This window comes from Gossypium arboreum, chromosome 10 (genome assembly GCF_025698485.1).
Source record: "Gossypium arboreum isolate Shixiya-1 chromosome 10, ASM2569848v2, whole genome shotgun sequence".
In the NCBI taxonomy this organism is placed as follows: Eukaryota; Viridiplantae; Streptophyta; class Magnoliopsida; order Malvales; family Malvaceae; genus Gossypium; species Gossypium arboreum.
Genome location: NC_069079.1, coordinates 43,232,726 through 43,245,494, shown reverse-complemented (window position 1 = coordinate 43,245,494; position 12,769 = coordinate 43,232,726).

Below are 12,769 nucleotides of genomic sequence, written 5' to 3'. Positions count from 1 at the left end.
ATTATACATATTTTATTACCTACATCAATTGTGTATATTAATAATACATTTGATTGAGATGATGTCTTAAATTAACTCAACACCAACTTAAGATTTATGATAATACCGTGATAAATAATTGTATTCATTTAGTCTTCTTTATCGATGTATTGATATGTTTAAATTTCGTTTTACTTAGAATTTAATCTAATTTCTTTATTTTAATATAGTACATATTTCATATGTTATTATTAATTTGTTTCAAACAATACATTTTATTATTTATTGTATGTTATTTTTAAACTAACATTTGTGTTCTAAATACATGATTTCCATACACATACGCGTGCAATAGAGTTTCTAGTTATATGTAAAATGATTGATGAGTTAGTGTCACGAGCCAATTCAACATCGACTCGGTTGTGAAATTAAAATACTGTTATTTTAAAAGAAAATTAATATTATTATAATGATATTTTAATATTATAATGATATTTTAATCTTTTATACTTTTAGGTAATCTTCAACTAAAATAACTGAAAACATTATTTAATAATCAAACACAAAATCAACAAATTCAAGTGAAAATGTCTTACAAACCCACTAATAATAATTTGTTAAAATATTTTTATAAATATTTTTAAACATAAATATTCGCATTCACTCACATAGTGGTATGATAAAATCTAGTAATTTATTATGTTGCAATATTATTTAAATTTATTTTATATTTATATAAATTTATATATCTATGGTACATATAAGGTATTTAAGCGAGTTGATATTATTAGTCAACTCGATACCAACTCATCGAGAAGTTACTTAAAAATATTTTTAATAAAGTAATAAATATTAATACGATGTTATTTTTATCTTTTACTATTTTTATATGAAATATTAAATAAAACAACTAAATACATAATGACTAAGGATTGTACTTAAACCTAAATACAATTTAATTATAAATAATTTACCATTTTACCATTACTCAGATATTGAATAATCTTTCTATAAATATAAATTGGCTTAATGATAAATTTGGCCACTAATGTTTGCATGTTTTGTTAAAATGGCCCTAATTGTATTTTTAAGCTTTTTTTGGCCATCAACCTTTATTCTTTTTTCAATCTACTTTTTCTAATGATTTAATGAAAATACCGTTAAAAAGTTAATGGGGATGATGTGAAATTTCATATGTGGAATATTTTTAATGAGATATAATTTATTACTTAGATAACCCAATAAGATGGAAAATAATAAAATAAATAAATAATACATTAAATTAAAAATAACTCTTAATTTAAAAAATAAACATAATTATCTAAAAAATTTAACTCAGAGAAAAACTTCTCAAGAAACAAACGTATGAAAAATTGAAAAACTTATTAAAAGAAAAGAAATTTGAAACTTTGAATTTATTCATTAAATCTATTAGAAAAACTAATTGCAAAAGGAGCAAAAGTGATAGCTAAAAAAGCTCAAAAATACAATTAAGATTATTTTAACAAAGCATGTAAATATTAATAACTAAATTTATCATTAAGCCATATAAATTTGATATTAAGTTTTTTCTTAAGGGTCCAGAGAGCCCCTAAACCATTTATAAAAATCAATTAGCTTTTGGACGTTAAAATTTCCATGACTATTAACTTTAATGGATGATTGTTGAAGTATAATGGTTGCCTTTTTGTTTTTTTTTTATTTAATTAATTTCACCATGTGTCACACTAAAATTGTGCTAGCTATGTGGTGAAAACTAATTTTTCCCTTTGAATTTTGTTAAAAGATAAATATTTTTATATAGAATCATACAAAAATAAATTTTAAAAATAAAAATTATAAAAATTATTATGAATTACATAAAAACATAAAAATTACAAAAGAAATATTTAAAATAAAAGAAAATTATTAAATTTATATAAAGTTTAAAAATATTTAAAGTTATAAAACAAATTAAAATTTTATGAAAGATTATAAAAGAAAAAGAAAAACAAAATTTTCTCATTTATGCACAAACCAACATTAACAATACAATATCATTGTCACTGACAATGTTATCATGAACAGCGAAAGTGCAAGCATTTTCATCTCGGCTTTTCTCAATTTCTTTTGTGATTTCTCTACATGTTTTGGTCGACAATGATGATGGTAGAAAAATGATTTTGAAAGGATTATATGCATAAAGAGGTTTCTCGGAAAGAAGAATGATGAGAAATAAAAAGGAGTATTTTGAGATGCAAATTAAGGTGATGAAATAGGTTGAGAGAGTTAAAAAAAATAATCGAGATTATATATAAAAGATAAGGGATTGTATGAAATTATAATTTCACATTATCTCTATGCATTTCCAATAGGAAAATGACAAATTAGATTTTTTTTTCCTTCTGATTTTTAACATTTTTAGTTAGATTTGATTTTTTTCAAGAGAAAAAAGCTAAAAATTAGGATGAAAAATCTGATTTGTCATTCTCCTATTGGAGAGAGATAGAGATACGTGAAATAATAGTTTCATACAGTCATTTCTCGTATATAAAATTGTAGATATTCTTAATTTTTATAATTTAATATCATTCACTATTACCTTTTATAATTTTTTTATATATTTGTATTACTATTTAAATAAGTTTTGTAGCTTTTAATAGTTTTTATATTTTTTCACATTTTATATAGTTTCTGATTTTATAAATTTTAATATTTTGTATTTTTAATAATTTTATGTAACACCCCAAACCCGGCCTAGTCGATATGGCCGAATCTGACGGTGTCACATGCTGTGTGTTTGAAAACCGTAACTTGTGTTGGAAAACTGTAACTTTGCTTAAAATATTTTCCGTTTAGAATCTTTTCATTATTACTTATTAATTCTAATATCGTGTTAATTAATCATCCGAAAGCTTTCAAAACGTTTATTCTATGCCACAGCTTTTAAAACAATTTGCGTATTCGTGAGTATTTTGTTAAAACGTTTGGTTCTTTTGAAAACTTGAGTTTTCCTAAAACTAGTAGTTATAATCCATAACTAATAAAAATCTCAAATTTAAGAAAAATCCATAGAGGCCATATTTACAATAAAATTCCCAAATAAAATTTAAAAACATAATTAAGTACGAAATAGAGTCAAATAAGGTTGTGTGGCCACCGCTGAGTCTCCGCCGTACCGATTCGCCCAAGCCTAGGGATTACCTGTACAGATAAAACAGAAGGGTAAGTTTACGAAAACTCAGTGTGTAATCCCCATATAGAACAAGCAGACAAAATGCAGTCATAGTCTGGGCTTAAGCCCTTTCAGTACCAGATTCACTTCCAGTAAGGGCCTTAGCCCATTTCAGTACAGAAGCAGTCATGCATTAGGGCCTTGGCCCATTACAGAATCAGTAACCAGTATAGTAACAGCTATACAGTCACAAAATCCTACCCAGCCAACCTCTACACACCATCTCCGTCCAACCCTGCACTCCATGTGGGGATATAATCAACCCACCCATCCTTACACACCAAAAAGTACCGAATGCAGCACTAAACAGTGGTTTACAGCTGAGCTACAAGTAAATTAGGCCCAAGGCCTTTCAGTACACTTCCTCCGAACAATGCCAACCCCCCAACCTAATGCAATGCAATATACAGTAATGACATGCTATATCATGGCAACAGTGCATACAATATCAATTCATTAAATATCATCATGCTCGATAACATGTAAATATATATATTAGTCATACAGTCATTTCAGTCAATTAGGGGTCTAGGTAAGTTACCGACCCTACAGTAGGTTCACATTCGTCTAGGACGACCTGTGCAGCCTTAGCAACAAAACAGTGGAAATGGGCTCACACGCTCATGTTGTCGGCCCGTGTATTGCACACGGTTTGTCTCGTCGATCACACGCCCGTGTTCCATCACACGGACTACCACACGGGCGGCCACACTTGCTTGGATTTTTACGCGTAAAACTCCTGAGCACTCCCGAAACCTAAAATCAGCAACATACACTTGATTAAATGATTAAACTATCAAATACATCCAAATCCCAAAACAAGTTATTCTCTTTCAAGCGGTAAGCCATTACCTTAAATCGAGTAGCAAGAATTCCCTGCCTTCAGAATGTAGACGAGCGATAAACAGCCCTTCGATAAACCCCTAATCACCAAAAGAATCCATATCAACACTTGTCCACATCCCAGTTTAAAGTTTACTCAAGACTAAACTTACCGAGAGGGCGAAGAGGACAATGCGCAAGAAGAAAGTAGAAATGAAAAGAATTGAAAAGGGGAAGAAGCCCGGTAAAGGTTCGGCTAGGGAAAGAAAAGGGAAAACGTCAAGAGACTTTTAGTAAAAAGAGGAGAAACCGAAAGTTGAGAGGAAAACCAATTCCACCTTATTTCATTTACTAAACAGACGGAAACGAAGGTCGCCACAAACGAACGATTGAAGCCAGGAAAACAAAAAAGAAATGCCAAGGTTAGGGGAAGAGAAGTAGAATTCAGCGGCAATGGGAGGAATTGAGGAAAGAAAACGGTAGAGATGAGGAAAGAAATCGTCAAGAAGATGGGTTAGGGGAAGAGAAGTAGAATTCAGCGGCAAGGGGAGGAATTGAGGAAAGAAAACGGTAGAGATGAGGAAAGAAATCGTCAAGAAGATGGAGAGAAAACTGACTCTTTTTTTTTCAAAAAGAAAAGAAAATGATTAAATTTTAGATATTTCCCCCACAATCCCTTAATTTCCTCCCAGTCATCCCTAAATTCACTCCCACACTTCCCCATACCCCTCAAACACTCCATAACTGTCCACTACTTCCCTACACACCTCAAACACTCAGTATTTTACCACACCTCAAACTCCTACACGCCACAAGCAGCAAAAATAATACTCAAGTACAACTTGAACCCAAGACCTCTAACATTTTAACACACCACTTATCCACCAGACTAGCAAGCCCATTCTAATATATTGTTACAAACTTTTAACTATAAGCCTACTGAACAAAAGCAAGGCTTTATTCAATTAAAATAAAATTTTAGTTTATGACAAAGCTTAAATATAAGACTTCTCAGACACCCCCAACACACATAACCATTGAAGCAGATACAGGTTTTTATCACAACCACACAAAAAAATAAATATAAGAGATTTTTGGGGTGTTACATTTTATATTTTTTTATAATCTTCTATACTTATTATGATTTTTTTTATAATTTTTAACGGATTTTAAAATGAAAATACTTATTTTTGCCGCATGACACAATTTTAGTGTGACATGTGGTGAAAATAAGTAAAAAATATATATAAGTAATTGTTATATTTTAACAATCAAATGGCTTAATTGATAGGAATTTTAACATTCGAGAATTCAACTGGGAGTGTGTTTGTTATAGGGGCTTAATTGATTTTTTAGGAAAAAGTCAGAAACTTTTTGAACCCTTAAACTTATTTTTTTTTTCACTTATATATGAATATATCAAAATCTAGTTAATAATTAATAAATATAATATATATATATATTGTATTCATATTGGTATTTTGTTTTATATTATATTTTTAGTTTTTTTAATAGCATATACATATTACGTGGTGATATTATATCAAATTTATTCTCCAAATTGTTTCAAGAACGAAAGTTGAGTCAGATGGCTCAGTAGCTTATCCATAAATTATATACATACATATAATGAAAAGGATAAATGAAATTATTTATATTAATTTAAAACCAAATTAAGTTTATATTCAAAATTAAAATTATATGAATAATAAATTAACAAATCAATATTAGATAATATAATTATGTTATAAAATAAAAGAGATGGAGAGAATAAAGAACAAAGAAAATATGAAAGCAATAGAGAATGTACTTTTTTGATCAAAAAGGGTGAGTACAATGCTTCATCAGAGTCTCTATTTATACGCATAAGAAGTATAAAAGAAATAAAAAATCTAATTCTAATAACTATTAGAATTAAAGTACATTAAAACTTAATCTTGATCATGATGGACATCCACTTAATAAAATATTCATAACACTCCCCCTTGTATGTCCATTGGTAGATAATGTGCCTCGCTCAAATCTTATTAGGAAAAACCCTATGGGATAAAAACCTAACGAAGGAAAAAGAGTACACATACACATAATATGCTGCCTCATTAAAAACATTGCCAAGAAAACCCAATAGGACATAACCTCGGTTAAGGAAAAAAAATACAACGCGTATTTACTCCCCCTCATGAAAATATCACATACTTTCTCATATTCTACATTTTCAATCTTAAATACTAGTTTTTCAAATGGCTATTTGAATGTATTGCTAGGCATTTATATTACCATTCTTTTAAAAGTCATGAGTAAGGGAAATTTGGGGGAAATATATTTTGATCTCTTCAGGAGAATCAATAATAATCATAACAAACTTTAATCATGATTCTTTTACAAAAACACAATTAGGTATTTTGGATCATTTTATAATCATCTTTAAACTACTATTTCAATTATTTCAATTCATATAAATGAATAATTCCCAAGAATTTCAATATGCTTCTAGCATTTTAAATCCTTCAAGGATTTTAATATAAACTTTACCATTTAGAGATTTATAAATGTTGTAACAACAACCATTAGAAGCAAGTTAAATTTTTTATGAATTGTCAATTTAATAATATATCTAAAGGTCATTACATCCACCACAAAAGAATATTATATCTTTTCATAATCAATACCAGGACTTAGTGAAAAATGTAACACCCTAGATTTTGGGGTTAGAAGTTCTGTGATTTGTAGGTAGGTTCTGGGTTCAAATCTTCATGTGTGTTTATGGGAGTAATTTTATTTTAGATATTTATGTATTTTTTTATTTTATGTATTTATTTATCTTATTTTAGTTAGTGAATTAATAAAAAAAAGTTTTTAAACACGTTCTTTTCTCCCTCTCTAGCACGTTTGTCTTTCTTTTTATCTTCTCCTCCTTTTCCCTTTCGTTTTCTTGGTGGTTTTGTTTTTGGGAATCATTGTAGTTTATTCTTCTTATTTTCTTTCCGATTTCACATGTCATTGCCTTATATTTTCGTCTAATAGGAGTTTGAATCAGGCAAGTGTCGTCTTTTGGTATGTTTTTCTCTGAATTTCAAATTAAATTAGTTGAGTTCTTAGATTAGTTGTTTGTGGAATTGAGATTTCAATCAAGTAAGTGGTGACGTCCGATCCATTCGGGGGCTTTAGTTCACGAAATCAGGTGTGGGTTCGATAACTCTTTCTTTTCATTGTCGAAATTTTGATTTAGTTCAGTTAAATTCAACATATTTGGTGTATCTCTAAAAAATTATCATTCAAAGTGTCAATTGCTGCAGTTTTACTTGAAATGCTGTAGATTTTTGGTGTGTTATTGGGTTAATAGTGGTTAGGTAGCGTTTCGAGAGCAAAGGCACATTCTGCAGCGAGTTCTGGTATGGTTTCTTGATCACACGAGTGGCCACATGGGTGTGTGCCCCAACATGGGCGGTTCACACGGTTATTTAGAATTGGGAATTAGGGTTTTAGGGCCAATTTTGGGGCCACACAGGCATGTGTCCCCACACGGACGTGTGAGATCTCCACACGGCTGTGTCTCCTCTGCTAATAATTTTTACTACTTTTGGACAGTAAGTTACACGGGCTGCTCACACGGGCGAGTGCCTCCTCCACACAGGCGTATGTGGCCTTCACATTGGCATGTAGACCCCCACATGGCCTGGGCACTTCCACGGACGTGTGGCCTTATGTCGCCAAATTTTGTACTATGTATGTTTTTTTATCTGATTATGATTATGTGTGTTTCGACCTTTGGCTAGGTCTTTGTAAGGAAGGTCGGGACTTTTTTTCGACCTAGACTTGTGTGTTATTCACAATCATAGCTCTAATTAAGCGATTCGGTTGAGTGTTAATTGATGTTATGTTATATCTGATTTTAATTCTTGGCATTTGAATGTGTGCATTTCTGATTTCATACTCTGCTTTTGTAAGTCTGTCTACAAATAGTGTGCATTTTGTATTTGCATTAATCTTTTTGGTTTTGGTTGCGAAAAGAAGGGAGTCTGATCTGTTTTGGCGGTTTCAACTACAACATGTCTGTACAACGGTTTACTGCAAAGCACAGTACGACATATATGTAAGCTCAGTTGCATATTAACTTTGTGTAGCTTAGTCCACATACTTGGTGTGTAGGGTTGGATAGGCCTTTTTAGGTCCTATGTGGTGTGCATGGTTGGATGAACTTAATTAGCTCTTTTTGGGGTGTGATTGTGGGACGAAGAGGTGTTTGGCTGGTTGGGTGGGTTTTTATTACTTGTTTCATTCATTCTACATTCTGTCTATCTGTCTGATTGCGAGACTAACTATTTATAAATCGAGGTGTTTTAGTGTTGATACGTTTGATTTATTTGTGAAGATTATTCGTATATCGAATTGTTATTGAGTTTTATTTTTCTATTGTGACATTTTTTATGTTCATTTATCTATTGTTTTCAAACTCACACTGAGCTTATGTAGCTCACCCCCCTTAGTTTATTCCTTTGCAGGTACCCTTGTTTTTTGTAGCTGAACTTGACATGCTGAAGGGTTTAGAGTGACATGTTTTAAGCTAGACTAATACAAGGACTTTTCAGATTTTTAAATTTGTGAACTGTTTTGGACTGTAAATGTCTATAAAAACTGTGGTACAATCTAATTTTGGATTTTCATAAGTAGTTTTGTTTTGATTTCTAGAAACTTCGAAACTTTATTTCCGAGTGCTTTCAACGTGACTTGAATTCTCTATTTTGAATCCTAAATGGGCTAAATAGTTTAGTTCGATTTTAATAACTGTGTTCGAATAAGATTTTAACAACTCATTTTGTAAAATTGTTTCAGATCATTTCGGTGATCAATGTGACCTCTAAAATTCAGTCTAAACTCCTAGGCCGGGTTTTGGGGCGTTACAAAAACTTCATATTTTTATTCTGCTTTTGCAAAACTTCTCCAATTGCACCATCACTAGCTTTATATCTTTAGATATTTAGACTACTAGTCTAAAAACTCCACGAATTTAATTGTACTTGAGTTGAATTTTTCTATTTTGATCAATTTATTCCGTATCTATATTTTTCAATAGATTTATTCAAGATCCTCCTTTTATTCATTATTTCAATAATAATATTACATGCAAAATAATTGTCGACCACTTTTATTATTCGGTTCCACATTTTCTCAAATTGACATAACTTATCGAGATCTTTTATTTTCATTATTTTAAAATTCAATTTCAGGTATCTAAATCTCTTTTGGAGTTCTACTTATTAGTTATGTCTTGGGTTTCTTCTGGAACCCCTGCCTATACTATATAACCATCTTGATTGTTTGCTCCTTTACTTTTACGAGGATTTTTATCTTTGAAACCGACCGGTCTTCCACACTTCAAGCATGGATTACGTTCTTTTACACTAACAGTTTGACCTATTAGGACATCAATTCGTATTGGAGCATTTTTAACTGGTATGTGAGATTTAATGAATCTGGCAGTTGATTTGTAAAATGAATTATCTGTTGCACTTCTAGTTCACATTGCTTTGTACGAGGATCTTAGACATTGATAATTCATTTCAAGTACTTTATTAATCAAACCTTTTATTCTCTCCCCCTAATGTTGAGAAAACTGACAACTCATGTCATAACTAAATATCAAATTAATAGCTTAAAAATATTATAAGAAAACTCATATAAATATAGATTCTCAATCTCTTATGATGACCCACCTTTGTGCATTGTGGTGGAGCAGTTGGAACATATATCGCACATCCAAAAATTGTAAGATGGGAAATATTTGGTTCTTGACCAAAACTCAACTGTAATAGGGAATATTTATAATTTATTGGCTTGATGCGTACAACATGCAAATCAATACAATCTCATGCTGATATAGAAAGTTTTGTTCTCATAAGTAATAATTTATCTATTAGTTGGAGGCATTTTATAAACAATTCAGCTAAATCATTTTATGTGTGAACATGAGCTACAGGATGTTCAACTTTTATCCCCATTGACATGAAATAATAATTGAAAACTTGGGATGTAAACTCACCAACATTAGCAAGATGAATTGTTTTAATTGCATAATCTGAAATTAATCATTTAAACAAGCAATCTCACAAACAACAAGTTACGATTTGATAACACATGTGATTATTTTGTAGATGGATCTACCAAAATCATATAATATCAAAACCATTCACATGGTGGATGAATGAGCCCATATTCATTTCAGAAATGTAAGACATTAAATCTCAACTTTAGCTAATGAGTTTCTAAGTATCAATTTTCATTGAGAACAACCAACAAATGAGAATTTTTTAAATTAAAGAATCTTCTGGTTCTTTAATGAATGTCCATATGAATTCTCAATTAATTTTTTACATCATATATGATCCAAGATGGTCTAACTGGTCATGCCAAGTAGTAAATGCATTTGTATTAGTAAACTTCAATTGAACTGAATTGTAACAAATTGATAATTTTATTATTATTCCTTTTAATTGTATCGACATATAAGTACTATTGTGACATTTACTACTGGGAATGTCTAAATCAATGTGAAGTCTATAATGCCACTAAGTCAATACCACTAAGTCAATAAATAAAACTTCCAGATAATTATATACAGTATTCGCTTCAGGGAATATGCCAAAATCTTCAAATGCCCAAAAATCTATTAATATCAAACTTTGAGAGTGGATTTTGTTTTCTAGGTATACAAACTCTCTTTCAAGTTCTCATCAGTAATATTTTATCACGTAATTTTAACTGAGAACTTATTCTGAATACTGTAGAGTTATACTCACAGTTTTTAAAAAACCTGCAACTTTAGGTGCATCCAACCATAATAAGCTTTAGACAGAATTATCATATTCTATTACTCAAAAGTAAATCTTTCACAGTCAAATATTTTACTTTCAACCCTTTAATGGGGATGATGACAAAAGAAGATCACAAATATTATAAAATAAATATAAATTAATAACTCAATCCATTTTTTTATTTATATAAAATATAATATTTTCCTCATTCACAATCTCAATAAGAGATCCTCTAACAGCCCGTTTTTAGGGTTAATCAGAACAGTGATTTCGAGACCACAAATTTGATATCGAAAAATTTATTTCATTATTATTTTAATATTTACAAGGTAATTGTGATTTAAAAAAAAGGTTTTTGATATTGTGTTTTTTTTTTGCTTTATAAGTGATTTATTAAGTTCAAGTGGTTTTAGAAAATGAGGTATCGAAACCTCGTTTCTATAAACCGAGTCGTAAATATTTTTATAAATATTTATGGAGTGGCAATAAGATGGTATTAAAGTTTTGTTAAAAAATTTCTCCCTTTAAGTGGTTAATTTGGTAAAAAGGACTAAATTGCGTAAAATGCAAAAGTTACATGCTATTAGTAAAAGGGAGTTATTTGTCCTTGGCTTTTAAAGTGAGGGTCCTCAAATGGTAATTAACCCATTAAAGAGTTAGTGGATGGCAATGGTTTGGCAACATTGAAATTTTGGGTTGGCTTTAAGGTTAAATAAGTAAATAGTTAATAAGTGTTAAATAATAAAGAAATAAAATAACACATGCATTTTATTTCTTTTGTTTCTTCAACCGAAAGTGGAAGAAGAGAAATCCATTATTGTTTGAAGCATTCGGCCATGGAGAATTGAATGCATGTAAGCTCAATTTTGTTCCATTTTTAATGAATTTTACGTTTTTGGGATCATTATTTTGTGTTTTAGCTAGCCCGTGCCTTAATTTTTGAAATTGTTAAAGATTTTAATAGTTTCCATTGATGAGCTTATGTGTTCTTTGATGTTTAATAGTGAAATATGAATATTTGAAGTTAGATTAACAAGTGATATAAAGTGATTTTTGACAAAAATGTCAATTAGGTATTAAATTGAGAAAATGTGAAATGCTGTGGTTAAAAGTGTGAAGTAATTGAAAGTATGGGCTGATAGTAATATATGGAAAAATTTGGCTAGCTTGGGTTTATATTTAATTTCATGAAATTGTGATTTTAAGTGATAAGTACTAAATTGAAAAAATGCGAAACTTTAGGGGTAAAATAGTAATTTTACCAAAATATGAAATTGCGTTAAAATGAATAGAATATGAATTGTAATAGTTGAATTTGATTGATTAGATCAAGCTAAGCTTCGTACGAGTCTATATCGAGGGAAAAACGAAGTATCGGATTCGTCGATCTAATTCGTCGTTACTGCGAACGAGGTAAGTTCGTATGCTAATAAACGTACTTTAATTGTGTTATAAATGCTTATTTATTATTGAATTGAATTGAATACTGGATGGTCATGATTACGAGCTGAAATCGATAGAGTTACGACGTTCGGAAGCCCCGTACGAACCTTAGGAATAGTATAGGATACAAATGTCATGACATTAGGTTATCGAGATGTGATTACATGTAAGACCCTGTGTGGGACAGTGGCATTGTATTGTGATTACATGTAAGACCCTGAGTGGGACAATGGCATTGTATTGTGATTACGTGTAAGACCATGTGTGGGACATCGGCATCGTTAATCGACTTTGTGTAAGACCCTGTGTGGGACAGTGGCATCAATATGTGATAACATGTAAGACCATATCTAGGATATGGCATTGTAGGAGCTATATGTGATTACCGAGTATTCTTAACGATTCCGAATGGTTCAACGGGCAAAGTCCAGTCGAGAAAGAAAGTGTAAATGAATTAAGCAATGCAGGTACGTACAGAACCTATGTGAGAATTGAATGA